The sequence below is a fragment of the Danio aesculapii genome, chromosome 7 (assembly GCF_903798145.1).
Source record: "Danio aesculapii chromosome 7, fDanAes4.1, whole genome shotgun sequence".
Classification (NCBI taxonomy): domain Eukaryota; kingdom Metazoa; phylum Chordata; class Actinopteri; order Cypriniformes; family Danionidae; genus Danio; species Danio aesculapii.
In genome coordinates, this window is record NC_079441.1 from 29,280,135 (window position 1) to 29,295,532 (window position 15,398).

The 15,398-nt window shown below is 37.1% G+C and overlaps 1 protein-coding gene across 4 annotated transcripts in view; it reads left to right on the forward strand.

Annotated features, from left to right (window-relative positions):
* apba2b (amyloid beta (A4) precursor protein-binding, family A, member 2b) overlaps positions 1–15,398 on the forward strand; it is a 140,860-nt gene that overhangs the window by 31,453 nt on the left and 94,009 nt on the right. For all 4 annotated transcript variants that reach the window (XM_056461570.1, XM_056461571.1, XM_056461572.1 and 1 more), the window contains exon 2: positions 2,595–2,633. The gene's annotated coding sequence lies outside the window, so the exon portion shown is untranslated. The remainder of the gene's footprint in view (positions 1–2,594; positions 2,634–15,398) is intronic.

The following is a 15,398-nucleotide window of genomic DNA, read 5'->3' on the forward strand; positions in this document are numbered from 1 at the left end:
CTGTCCGAGCTGAATCCTCTTACTCTGCTTATCACAGTGGATTTGCTGAATAGGTGTTGAACTGCGTTTGAAAGAGCGGCATCTGACAGCAAGATATCAAAAAAGATGTGCAACTGTGTAAACAACTCCTTGTCATTCACATTTCCATTTTCCCTAAACATCTGATGCCATATTAATCATTAGTCATACGTCTTGAAGCCTCTATTTCACTGAGGGCTCTCAAACAAAGATGTTCTTGTCTTTCTCAGTCGATTACAGCTAATGAGAATTTTCTCCCCATTGTGTTTGGGGCAGGTGCAGAAAATAGGGTGTGACTTTGTCACTTCACATCAGATCTGATTGTTGTTTGTCTCGGTCCGTCTAGAAGACGCATATCCCTTAGGAAATAGACAAATTTATAGGACACTTTCACAATTAGCTGTACAAATTACTGCCAAAGTCACCCAAGTCTGTGGGGGACATGTGCGGTGTCATTATCGGTCTTATCTAATGGAAAACATCTGCTTGTGTGTAGAAGCACCCCCACAGGACAACAAGTGACACTGTCAGGAGGAGAGCAGAGATGGAGAGTGTGCTCTGCATCACTTGTATCGAACGGGACGCCCCTATTCCTCCTCCGCAGAGCGTGCCAGAGCAGAGGCACTGCTGATTGAATCAGCCTCTTTGTGAGCTGGTGCTCAGTAATCATGGCACGCAAATCAACTCTCCGCTCCAAACTGAGAAAAAAAGAGTAAGGCATGTCGGTGGGAACTAGCCTTCTGTTTTTCTTTAAATGCTAGTTGTCACAGACATGTGTCAATCAGATGCGCAGCTCAAATAGTGGCTGTACTTTCAGATGTGTGTGATTGTTGTTTAAGGTACCCCTCTATGCTTTTTTTCACATTTTCTATCAACCCAGAAAGAATGATTTGTTTTAAAAGATGTCTAATAGATGTCTAATAGATGTCTAAACATAGTCTTGGCCAAAACAAGGATAAATTTGGGCTGTCATATCTAACAGATGTCTAAGAATAGGCCAAAACTAGACTAGTCATCGTATAAACAGAAATGAATGACTACACATATAAAGTCTATTTGACGACTAGTCTAGTTTTGGGCTTTTCTTAGATGTCTATTAGATTTTCACTGACAGCCTAAGTTTAGCCTTGTTTTAGCCAAGCTGTCTATGTTTAGATGTCTATTAGACGTCTATTAAACACAAAATTGTTTGCCGGGAAGTTTAAACACTGAGAGAAGGGAAGCAGTGCCTTTTATGAGAAAAGTAAAGTGTTTTTTGACATTAAAAATGTTAACCTATTGTATTAGGCTTCCATATTGTGAGTGGGCTTCACAAACCACCTGCAGAAAACACACTTTTTCATGTGTTCGTCATTTTAACCGACACTTGCCCCAGTTTTACACATTTACACTGCAATCTTATACCAAAAAATAGAAATAAGAGCAGCATTAAAAGCAAAAAAATGTGGAAGAGCGTTGCTATTATGTGATTGTATTGTAATTTGCCATATGGAGCAATTAAGTGTTGATGTTAAATCAAAAGTAATTCACAAATACTTGAAAATGAAATGATTTAATGACAACTTACTATGGTTACAACAATTAGTTACAAAAACACTGTATAAAATGATAAAACATGAAATGGTAAAAACATGATATTAATTGTACCCAGTTTAAATGTAAAATAAAGTTACCTCAGTGAGAGACAAACAGAGAGTAGGCCCCAAAGAGAGCCTGATAGCAGTCAGAGTCAGAGAAGATATACTCCTGGGCAGGAGAGGAGCAGAGCCACCTATTTTATATCTTTATTGACCATGTGACCAAAGCCCAAATACTGAGACATTTAAACTGCCCGATCAACATGTGACCACATCACATCCAAAGTCCACACACATATTAACCATCTCCTGAACTTATCAGTATCTGTCTCTGGAATCTGTATCAACGTTCTTTGTGAAAAAGACATGTTTTGCGAAATAAACAAATGCATATGATAATTTGCATTCCTACAACAACAACTAAAAATAAAAAGTGCATTCATGAAGTGAGCGTCATGACAATGCTTAAACAGTTCCTTTGTATAATTCCTTTGTATAATCAGTAGATTGGCTGGTCACCCAGTCAATCATTCAGTCAGTCAGACGGACAGTTGTCTGACAGCGGCCTCTGGTTGGTTTACGCGAGAACAGCGCTGGTGCGAATGGCACTCGCGAGACACATCTAAGATACGAAAAAGCGCACACAGCGGTCTCTCGCGGAATCGTGAAAACAAAAACTGCAGCCATATGTACCTCCCGGGACGTATTTCACGGTCTCCAGAAACGTTCACGAGACTACGTTTTTAGAATGAGCCTGGGTTGGTATAATTAGCAATTCTTGTGTGTGCTGCCTCTTCTTGTTGACTTGCTGAATGCCTCCTTATTAATCGCTTTGGACAATGCCTAAATGTCAATGTAAATTTGAGTGTCTCACATTAAACACTATATTAATTAATCAGCAAAATGCTTATCATTCTTTAGCAAGGAAGGGCAGATTTGAGTGTTCTCTGTGTGCAGTCGTGATGTTCTCAATTGTTTCTCTTTGTTTTTCTCTTCTAGTTTTGTGCCTGAGAGAGACTCTTCACCCTGCAACAATCGGTAAGTGTTTCTTAAGATGAGAATGCTCTCTGCACAAACAGCAATCATAACAGATGGATGTCTTTCTTGTTTTGAGCTTCTTATTCAAGCCTAGCAGTTTTATTAGAGAGCTTTCCTGCGCTGAGTTTGAAGGAATGGATTTTTAGCATCATGAAATGTCATGGTAGGCAAAGGTTGTGAATGTCAACGACAGCAAGTGGAACTAACTGACTCGAGAGAAATTCATCAGTTAATGGCATTCTTAGAAATGAAGTGGTCTTCTATTTTTTATTTTAGATTTAAAGGTCATGAAGTTGCACTTAATTTACATGTAAAAAAGATTAGAATAATTTGGATTTTTAATGCTTTTTAAAGAAGGCTTCATTCACTCTTAAACACAATTCATACTGTACAGTGCCCACTGCCCAGCATAAATTAATACACTCTGACAGATTTTGCAGAAAAACATCCATCATACTTTAAAACTAATACTTTATGGAATCCTGTACTTTGACTTTTTGTGCAAATCTGGTTTATTGATGTTGGATTGTTTTATTTATTTTGGATTTTGAAAGCAAAATTCTCCTACGAGAGTGATTACACCACCTCCCGATGGTGAATGCGGTAATACTCATGGCAGGTATTATTTGGTAGTTTGGTCATTTATTTTGCTAATTTGGCAACCGCCAAACGTCATCAGGGAAAAGTTTTGAATTTATGCTTAGTAAAAAACATTAGTGTTCCACTTGGGGTGACGCTACATACATATACTATGCTGTTGAGTGTGTAAGTGTAATATTTATTGATAATTTCCAATTAAGATTCACAATCCTTAACTTCAAATGGGGTGTACTCGTTTATACTGAGCACTTACATAATGTGCTGTATTAATATGATAAAATGTTCAATGTTACATTTTTACAAGATAATGATTAACACAACATAGGTTCATTCTGAAAGCGTAGCCCTATATACATTTCTGGAGATCGCAAATTATGTAGCCAGAGCTACATATGGCTGCAAACGAACGCTACGGAGTGACATGATGCTGTTTCTTTTCTTGCTTACCAGCTAACCGTTTACCTCCGTATGGATGGTTTTTCTGCTGTTACCATTTACCAGATTGTCCAGTAGCTTGACAAATACGTCGGCAGACTTGAGATGCAGAGAGGAGTTGACCGCGACAACGGGGTTTGAGTCCAGTAAAGAACAGTTCCAGAAAACAGATAAAACAAAAACAGGTTTTGGGGTGTCGCTGCTTGGTCTCAGGGATAAGGTGTCTGAATAACACAGCTGAAAACCAGTAACTGTACTGCCTGCTGTGATTGGATACTATACTAAAGTCGGCAACTTGGGGTTGTTACAGACTGTACCAAAAAGCTGAGGAGAAAGGGGGTGCTGGGTTGTCTGGGTGAAATTACGGGAGTTTTCCAGGAGAAATAACAAAACGGGAGGGTGGCGGAGGATGGGGGTGAAATACGGGAGACTCCTGGGAAAAATGGGAGTGTTGGCAGGTATGGTATATAGGGGTATGTTTTCAGAATGAGCATGGGTTGGGATAACAGCAGAAAACCACCATTTTCAAAGTGACCTTTCTCTGTAAGAGTTATGAAACGTTAAAAAGGAAAAAAAATTGAAGGCTTTATTTAAAGGATGGCCACATTTTCAATCCACTTTGTTAAATTTATAAAATTCTCTCTTCAGTTTAACCAAATTTGCAGTTTTCATTTATCCTTTTTTAATAGATTTTACTGGAACATAAAAAGCATTTCTAATTTACCCCCCTATTATGTGTATTTGTGGAAGACGCATCTGTTGCCTGTATTTAATGGCTTTCAGTATTTGTGACCAAAGTGTTGAATGGCTTTCCATTTAAACATGACATGCCTGGCCTTGTGCCATATATAATAAGGTGCATGGATGCGCTGAGAGAGGTGTGGGGGAAGGGCAAGCACATGCTAATCTTTGCTCAGTGGACCTGCGCTGGCGATAGATGTGGTTTGCAGCATCATGGGAAATGTCTTTGAAGATGTGATGAGTAGAAGGAAGGATCACAGAGCAGTATGTCTGCCCAAACACCTCACTCCTCATCATGCATTCATCGTCTTTACCTGCAGTAATATTGCATGAGGATGTGTGCAGGAACAATGCATTCTTTTAGCACTGTGGCTTTTTGAAGGACAGTATTGTTGGAGGGTGATGGAGGTTTGTGGTGGTTTATGTGAGGCAGGGTAGGGTGGAGTCTGACTGAGGAGGCTCTTTGTTAAGCCCGATCAGAGTCTTCTGTTCTGCTGTCTATCAGTGGCGGTGTCAAATGACTTAATCTTAGAGGCTCGATCCGTGATTTCTGAGCAAAGAAAAATCAGTCTTGTTTGGATAGGAGGGGGAAGGGGATCAGAGACTTGCTTTTTTAAAGAAAGAAACAGGGCATGAATTTCAATTAAGAAACAATTTTGCCTAAAGCTTATTTTAGTCAAAGGAAATTTGAAGCATTTAGATTATATGAATTATGTTGATGTTTTTAAAATGGTTTTGATGTGTTTAGTTTGGAAAAGAGTTTTGTAAATTTAGGTTTTTTAAATTAGATTAAGACTATGACAAGTTAAATAAACTGGTTTTTATGATTTATTATTAGGGGTGTTTATGCTGTTTATTAGGGGTGTAATTTTATACTGTGTCACAGCATATTACTATACAGTAATGCAATAATATGCATCATGGATGTCATGACAATGTGTTATTAGAGTTAATTTAGCCTCAAATTTACCAATGGTGTTTCAAATACGATAAACAGAATGTCACAAATTTGATCTTTAGCTTTTAATAATCAGAATAAAAATAATTTTAAAAATAATTTTAAGTAAATGCCTACACCACACACGCATAAAAGTCATTTTTCATTTCAAATATCAAAACATTGTTTAATCAATATATTTTACTCGAGAAGAAATTTTATTTTTGGTTCACTGAAAAGGGAATAAAAATGAATTTTATGCTGACTTTATACTTGACAATATGTGTCAGTGAGGTTTTGTGCTGCAAGGAATAATATTGGAGGTGATTGTGATCTCAAGTCATCTCAAGGAAAATGTTAAATTAAGAATTTTTAAGATATTTACATATTTAATAAAAAAATCTGTTTAACGTCTTGCTATTTATTTAATTTCACGTCAATCTAAGAGCGAATTTAGCATAACTGAAATATTACACACTGTGTAAAAATGCTAGCTTCCACACAAGTCCTTCATGTTGTCCCAACACAAATTTATTAAGTTAACTTAAAGGGCACCTATTTTACCCTATTTTCAAGCTTTATAAGTCTTTTGTGTCTCTAGAATGTGTCTGTAAAGTTTCAGCTCAAAACACCCATCAGATTATTAATTATACCTTTCAGAATATTGGGATTCTCTGCTCTAAACACAATGTAGCTGTTTTTGTTGCCTGTGTTTTTAATGCTAGTTCTCCCCGCCCACCGTTCCCCCGTGCCTGTCAGACTCTGCCTCAATCTCCGCCTCGGCTGTGTCAGATAAACAGCACAGTGACAGACATGAAAGAAGCAGATCTCATGTAACATTTGTGAGAAATGCTACAGTAAGAACTTTACCAATGATTATTTGATGTATTTGTTGTGGAGTTGCAACGACGAGTCACACACAATGACATTACAAAGTTCACGCACACATACACAGCGGACACACACTTACAGCGTGCGCATTGAACTTCGCACTGTTTTTGCACGACAAATGTGACAGGATACACGTTAATATCCACTGCTGTATGGATATCCATTTTGTTAATGTACAAAATAAACCTGATTTAACGGGGATCTAAATGGGAGGGATTTGGATCCTATTTTAACATCAGGAAATTTAAAAAAAGAGACTTATTGTCTTTAAATCACCCCAACATGACTGTAAACACACTATACCTACTCAGAGTCCTGTCCAAACAGCTCCCAAGATGGCATCATAGGTGCTCTTTAATCATTTTTACAATATTAAGTGGACTGAACATAAAACAATTAACTTCTCCCATTTTGTCTCAAAAGTGATTGTTAGATTGATGATAGTCAGCTTTGAATTTCGTAATGCATCAGAAGCAGTTGTGGTTGAATGTTTTCTTATCTGATTTAAACCATTTACTCATGAATGCTTTATGAATCTTTTTGACTGATTGATCAAAATGAGTAATAGCAAGTGTCGTTCGGACTGGACATAGCAGAGAAACATAGTGTGTGCTTGGATAATAGAATGATATTTGATTTTTTTTTTTTTTCAGGTTTGTAAAATTTGAATTATAAGACTTTTTTTTTTCATTTGGAGTAGTAAAATATGCCGGCCAGCACTTCTCATTAGTCTCTCATTTGGTGTCTTTATACCACTATATGTTACTTGAAATGCGACCGGTTCTAGTTGATTGTGAATTAGTGTTATTGTTTTGCCGAACACTGATTCTGTTGCTCTCCGCTGTGTTTTTCTGCCCCTTGTACATATTCAGAGCACAGCATCAGTAGGTGGGGAAATGTTGCATTTGATGAAATGTGTTACTGCCCTTGCTCTTACAAATCAAGCAATAATGGAAGCATTTGCATACAGATGGAGACAAAAATGCAAAACGTGCTGGTGTTTCCTGCTGTGCTGCCTCGTGCCCTTTCTAGCATATTTTCTGATGGATGGAAATTGAAAATAGAGGCATGTAGACTGCCTTCCTCCATAGTCTTCCACTGCAAACTGATAACACTGTAGGAGTTCGGCTGAAGATTAAGAATTTGGCCGTTAAACTGGGGGAGAAACTGTCTAATGGAATGGTGCTGCGTATTAAAATCCTGCTTTTCTTTTCTCATCTTGCCTAGTTGTTGTTCTCAGGTGTGTCTTGCTCAGTAATGTGCTGCATTCAGGTTCTCCTGGAAAGTTATACGTTTGGAAAGCATTATAATGATGACAGTGTGCATTCAAGAGATTTTCATATTTTTCTCTCGCCTTTTCACTTTTAGGCAAAGACATGAAACTTTTCTAGCAGTAATGCCAGATAATGAAGAGCAAACATGTGCATTATATATTTCATAATTCCCAAGCTGTCACACTGAATTCAGAAAATGAGAAAGTTGTTTAGAGTAGTAGTTTCTGCCATTATTGCTTGTCTTCACTGTTACGGTTTACTCAGACAAGCTTCAAGAAACATTCCATCGACTAAAAGGATTTCTATCTTTCTGTAGGTTGTGTGATGTTCTTGTAAAATGTGCTGATGAAGAGCTAAATATGATTAGATACTGTGATGTTTGTGTTGAAGAAATCAAAACAAACACTGATGGTATCTTTGAATCACTTTACACTTTTACGTACACTTTATGTTTTTTAGACCAGTTTTCATAAAATTGATTTCAAGGTGACCAGCGAGAGTTGAAGAATCTAACTATGGATCTGAGAATCCTTGTGGCAAACTTATGTATATGTTGTTTCAAGAAAGCAACAATTCCTTTGTGTTTATATTCATTTATTCTTCATTCAGTTATTTTATTTAATCACATCATAAGTCATTTATAATATTATCATTATATCATTGATCATTAGTTAATGATTTGATTATTATTATTGATTATTATTTGTCATTTTATTATGTTTTCATATTTTATTATTACTTTTTTCCTATAGTTACTGTTTCATTATTATGTCATTTTTCCATATTGTTACAATCTTATGATTGTGTGGATTCAAGCGACGCTTGTTTTCATGAGTAAGAGATAAGAGAATGTCTCCTTTTCAAAGTCTTTATTGTCTCTGGACAATATTGTGAAGTAGTAATTTTCCATTGCTGTTGTTTGTGGTGTAATAACACAAAAAGTCTGAGCATTGAATCATACGCAACTAAGATTATTTAATAAAATCTGCTCTTTATCGTCATTACTTCGTCTCCTGCTTCTGCTCCTCTCTATCTTTCTCAGTCAACTCCTATATTGATAGGACTGTTAATTCAGTTCAATATGGGTTAACAGGTTTGGGTATTGGGTGGCTCCGCTGGCTTGTTGTCTGGATACCCAGAGAAACAGACATTTTCTGCCAGGATCTGGCCCCCGGAGCTAGATCTTATTTATCTGGTGTGAAGAGTGATCTAACAGAGTTTATTCAGCTTTTCTCATGTCTGAGTAGATGGTGGATGTTTTTTAAAATTGTTTTAAGGTACACCATCTTAATTACCCATAAATAATGTATATTAGTAACTTATAGTTGTATTAGTATATTAGTACACTGTAAAAATTGCTAAATTGCTAAATTTGTATACTGTCAAATTTTGAGCGCTTGTAAATTTTGCCAGTTATACTGTAAAAATCACTAGTGATACTGTAAAATTTACAAGTGCATGGTAAATTAATAATTGCAATTGTGCTGTAAAACTTAAAAACAAAATTGACAGTAGTATTGTAAATTTTACAGTAATTATCTGTAACCAAAGTATCCACAGGGTTTATATTAGAACGTTTTTTAAAGATAGCACCCTGAAGTGTTTGAGCCTTATTTCAAATATTGCAGGTTTGTGTAATACACTTAATTGTGACTGATGTACATTCAACTCCTAAAAACTATTCTTCCAGTATGACTCAATGCACCAGTTGCTTCCCCATTTTTTCTCTCTCAGTCATTGCTTCTTGTCTTTTTATCTTTGTCCTTCACATTTCATATTTAGGCTGCATGTTGGGTAAATTTATACTAACCTTTTTTTTTTAAATAACACAACTGCTTTTGATCCTGTAACTCCTGCTAGTGTGAGTAAACATTACATCTAAATGTGCTGCTGTTCTTATTAGATTACATTTTATTAACCTGATAAATGAAATGAAAACATCTTCATATCCTTCGGAAACATCTGTTCAACACGGCCTATTAAAACCGGTGCAAACTGGTTGTGACTGAAACATCCTCAAGGGGGATTTTGGTTGGACAGACGCATTTCTCCTCTCTCTTTTCAGTTTCTTTGCAGTGTGTTCTGTGATTGGGTTTGGCCAGGCTCATGATTGATCAAGTGCAAAAGAGGATTAGCGGATGCAGAGAGAAGGGATTCAATTCAGACTGCGCTTGCTTCGCTTATGGCAGTTAGCCGTCCTGCTGAATGCAGTGGAAGAGCGAGATTTGCCCTCAGATCTTAACCGAGGCTCATAATCATCTTCAGATCGTTTCAATTCATCAGCATCAAACTGACAGAGCACACAGGAGGACAGCATCCATGTTGCACCCTGTCACACACCAGCCTGCCGCTTAAAACGCTGGCTTTGACAATTTTCAGACTAGTGACAGTATGAGTTCTCATACAATATCTTTAAAGGCATGTGAAAAAAGCAGAAATAGCCAAATCTGGCTATTTAATGAACAGGAGCCATGAAAGCCTCAGTGTAAACTGATGATATGCTCCCTGCAGAGATGATAGGCCCTTAATCCGTTGCATTTGGTGCAGAGCCGTCAGACTGAATGAGGAAAGAACGGGAAGTTTTTTTTGATGCTCTTCTGTCACACATTTTAAATGCATACAGAATCAATTCACAGGCTATAGGATGGCTTATTATTGATGCCTTAAAAAGAAACATACAGTACCCTCATCTGATTTGCCTGCTTTATTTGTTATACTTTAAGACGAAAACAGAATCCTAGATGTTGAAGGTTTCGTGTTGCTGTTTGAGCTATTCCTTGATTTATTTTGCTTGCAATGCCATCAACTGCAGTTTGTTCGAGGATGAGTGTTTACAAATATACACAGTTTTTGCTCTGGCAGATTATCAAATTCATTTTGTTATGATTTTGTTCACCATTTAGCCAATTCCCAGCTTTTTGTTTCACTCAAAACACAAATGCTGTTCCAAATGATCTGTCCCTTGGTGCTACATGAGCAAACAGAACAATAATTGGATATTTTGGCCACGAAATTTAATCTTTCTCCAATAAAATTAGATGATTGCCTTATGAGGGACCCCATTCATAAAGTGTAAAGATTACTATGCAGTTTTATGTAATGTTGTTTCCAAAATTCTGCTTTGGATTTATATTTATTATATATTTATAATATAATATGCAAAATCATTACTTTAAGGTAATGGAATATGTATCATTCATTCATTTTCTTTTCGACTTAGGGCCTTTATTAATCCGGGGTTGCCACAGCAGAATGAACCGGCATCTTATCCAGCACATGTTTTACGCAGCAGACGTTTTAGGCTTCCAGCTGCAACCCATCTCTGGAAAACATCCATACATACTCATTCACACTCATACACTATGAACAATTTAGCCTACCCAATTCACCAATACCGCATGTCTTTGGACTGTGGGGGAAACCGGAGCACCCGGAGGAAACCTACGCGAACGCAGGGAGAACATGCAAACTCCACACAGAAACCCCAACTGACCCAGCCGAGGCTCGAACCAGCGACCAACAGCACTATGTACTGCGCCACTGCATCGCTCTGTTTTTCTATATCTTTAAATATAATTTTAAAGGTCCCATGAAGTGTTTTGAAAGATGCATTTTTTTTCAATGCAATATCAACTATAATCTCAATCAAAACACGAAGAGAGGGTGGGGCATAGTGTAGCTCCTACCCTTTTAAAAAAAACAGCCAATAGTGTTTTGTTTTATCATAGCTCTACCAGTGAGAGTAGTTGAGATCAAATACATCAAATGAAAAGCAAATAAGAAGCATCTTGAAGGGAATGGGGCATGTCAGACACTAGAGAGCATTTGAATGGTCATGATTTGATGGGAAACTGCAGTATGAGGTGATGTGAATAAAATCATTGATCTATTTAGGCAAAAACGAACTACAAACTACAAGCTTTACACGTTTATATCAGTTTTATATCTTCTAAATGTGAATTTTGTCACTGTTTTTGGAGCACACTAGCTTTTAGATCTCAACAATACTGATACTAACATCTAAAACCTTTATTTTGATTACATGGGACCTTTAAGCATTAACAATTAAACTTAAACATGTTGCATTTACCATAAAATCTCAAGTCAGCTATTCGTACCATTCAACTACTCAATTTTGAATGCACTAGAGTACATTATGTATGTGTATACATTCACTGTATTTACTTACTCACTCACTCATACAATTCATTCATACTTTCATTCATTTATTTCAACTCAAACTTAAAGTTGGGCATTCAAGGTTTAATATTTGCTCTGACATGTTTTTTTCCCCATAGAGAGAGGTCGCATGGTAATCGTTGAGGCTTGTATGGCCTAGGCATTATTATTAGATTCTAATGGTGTAATAACCTTGGATAAAAATATAAATATTAGTGCTCTAAAATATGTTCTTTTTCAATGTCTGGGTAAAAAACGATAACTTCTTTCCACTTTGAACACAATGGCTGCGTCTGAAATTGCATACTTCCATACTATATAGTACACCAAAAACAGTATGTGAGCTGACTAGTATGTTCGAATTTATAGAAATCAAAAACAGTAGGCGAGAAGTACCTACTACTTCCAGTGAGATTCTGAAGTGCGCACCGGATGGATGCTATGCTATCCATAATACACTGCGAGATAATTCATAAATGGGAGTGAAGCAGGTGTGTCACGTGATCATGATAAAATGGCGGATGTAGTATGTCCGAGCTCCATTTAAACTGCTCACATTAATACTGTATAGAACATACTTTTCTATCGGTCGAGTTGTAAATTCAAATGCAGTACCTACTGAGTAGTAGGCAATTTTGGCCAATATATTTTATTTTGAGAAACATTTATAATATTTTGGAGCAGTAAACATGTCAGGCTAAACAATTCAAATGAATCATTGACTTCTGCTATCTTCATTTGTTTAAAAAAACACAGATTTCCTTACAATTTAAAACGGCATCTTTGGACATCTTTTCTGCTGGATGTACTGTTGTCCTTAAAAAAATGAAAAAGTAAAAAAAATCTTACATAGATTGTGCGAATGGCATAACAGAAAATTTTGCAATTTTAAAACCTTGATTTTTGTAATCTACGATATACCTTGAAAACTGTTATCGTCCCATGCCTAGTATGGTCATGGCTCATACTGTGTGAGAGGAACTTTCAAGCCAAGACGAGCTCAGCTTACAGGCTCCCGATCATTTTTAAACATGTCAAAAATGTTTAGGAGCTGTCGGTTTGAATTTGTGACGTGTGTACAGATAAACGAGCTGATCTGTCACTCTATCTGAAGTTTACCAATCATGCGGACAAGCTTACTGAACAGCGAGTGCTGTATGATGTGTTTCATGCATGACAGAGTCGTCAGAGGTGATAGTTTACAGCAGGCAAGGTTATAATTCATTTTTTAATTTGTTCACAAGGAGTGACTGGTCTCCCAGTGCAGAAAAAGAACCTGTATATATTGTGGAAATTCATGGCTCTCATCAATAGCTGTTATGAGAGAGAGAGAGAGAGGAATGCAGTTCAATGGTTCCCTCTGTCCATGTTTTTGGCACATAATTTCATGCGATCGCTTTGGAAATAGCAGAGTCATAAAATTGTCATATATATGTCCAAACGATTTTCTCACAAACTTATTTGTGATGTGTTCATGGACTTACGAATCCTCCGACTATTAGAATTCTCACTGTGTATGCCTATGAAAATTACGATGAAGTGTATTTAATTAGAAATGGTACTGAACTATGCAGGACAGTGACACAAAAGTCATCAACACTATTTCTGGAACCATAGGTATTTACATTAGATGTCGCCTACGCTATTGTTGTTTATTGAAAGGAATGCATCAATAGAGCCGACATTTTACAGGGTAGCGCTCCTTTGAAATGAATGTGGGACCAAGGTGCAGTGGAGAACTGGCCATCTGGAGCCATATATATATATATATATATATATATATATATATATATATATATATATATACACACACATATACATATATATCTATGATCGGGCGTTTTCCCAGTGGTCAGTATGCAAGTATTTTATCAAATTATGAAAATTAGAATTTTATGTCACTTTTCAACATCGATGGATAAGTGACCGCATGGGCATTCCTGACAAAGAGTGTGTGTTTGTGTGCCTGCAAATGTATTATCCTCTGTCCCTGTTAAATTTGATCTAATCCATGTCCTGAAACACACCCCCTTTCCTGCTTTTACTTCTCATTCTAACGGTGGGAGTGATTCGTTTGTGAATGAATCTTCATTATGAACGACTCGTGTTAACCATCGATATCCCTGCCTCTCAATGTGCATTACATTGCACATTTTGAGCCTGATTTGGAAGTTAACGAGCTCACCGACAGATCAGGCTGTGATCGGGAAAAAATCTGCGGGTGCTCAGCGCTCGGTAGTCTTTATCTGTGAACTACTGAACAACGCATTAAAGAGGCTCGCTGAAGCGTCGCCGACACCTCGCAGACGGAAATCCAACATCTAGCATGCTGAATATTCCAGAGCAGTCGGCCGACTAGACCCCACTTGAGGTCAGAGATAGTGACGAGCTGCAGCCAATGAAAGAGCATATCAGCACAAGCTAAAGGCCATGTGCTCAGGAGCTCAACAGAAACGTCTGTGATTGGCCAGAATGGGCATCGATGCACTCGCTTCATTCTGCGTTAACACTGACACAAGAGTAGGCTATATTAACTGTAACATTAGAATTACCATACAGGTCATTCTGACCGTTCTCATATAAAACGTCATATTATCACGTCATATTTACATTCAAAGCTTCCATTGAGATATTAAAATTAAGCTCTGAATGTCTGTCATCATATTTGATGACACCATTACCCTAAAGATATTATCTTTTAGGTAATACGGCCTATAAAAAATGTAGTTAAGATACTAGAAGACGCAAAGGTCTGGGCCTCGCTTTTATTTTCACTTTCAAACAGGAGCTATTTCACGGCACCGAATATGCTGTTTTGAAACATATATCTGAAGTAATTTTATGTTTTGCTATCAGAGAGTTATGTTTATGTTAGCAGGAAGTTGCTAGGTAAAAAATGCATGCATATTTAAAGTCACAGCGAAAAGTAGCAGACATGCATGCAGTCATTTTGAGCAATATTAAAGGTAGAAATGCTCAGTTTTTTACTGTTTTGTAATTTAAAAAATAACAATGTTATAAAGAAATACACAGATATTTAGGAAACATCAGGGTGTTATTGATATGTTAGTTTTATTTCAAAGAGTTATTAAATAAAAAAATTAAAAACTCTCTGACTGCCTCGGTAGTTGGTACTTGGTACCTTGCAGATGAGAGGTTTTAAATGCTCCCTCATTTTAAGGCTAGAATTTACTGCAAGTTGGTGCTAATTTGCTGTATAGTTAGTGCAGTTAGGGGCTGTATTATCATCAAAATGGTACTTGTTGAGCACAAAAGTTAGTAACATACAAACTCGTATAAAACGAAATCTTACCTATGAAATGTTATGCCTTTAAGATTTGTTTGCTCATACACCCATACGCAGCGCTAAAGTCCAGCATCTTCAGATTGGCTTTAGTCTTGACTAGTGCGGCTGAATTACTTTTTCCTGGGGAGCACTGTACAAATGTGGCGGCGCTACTGATGCATGCTCAGGGTCCCTATGCGATATCTAGTGTATATATCTATGTTCTGGAAACACTGTCCTGTAGAAATTAATGCTCCTAATTGAACACACCTGAGCCGTCTAATTAATGTCTTCAGAGACACTTGGAAATCACATACAGGTGTGGAGAAGAAGTTGTGGAGCGCCTCTGTTATACTGACTGCACTCAGTATCCTATTACAGCTTTAGGCCCAATCCCAATTTTTTTTTTTACCCCTACCCCT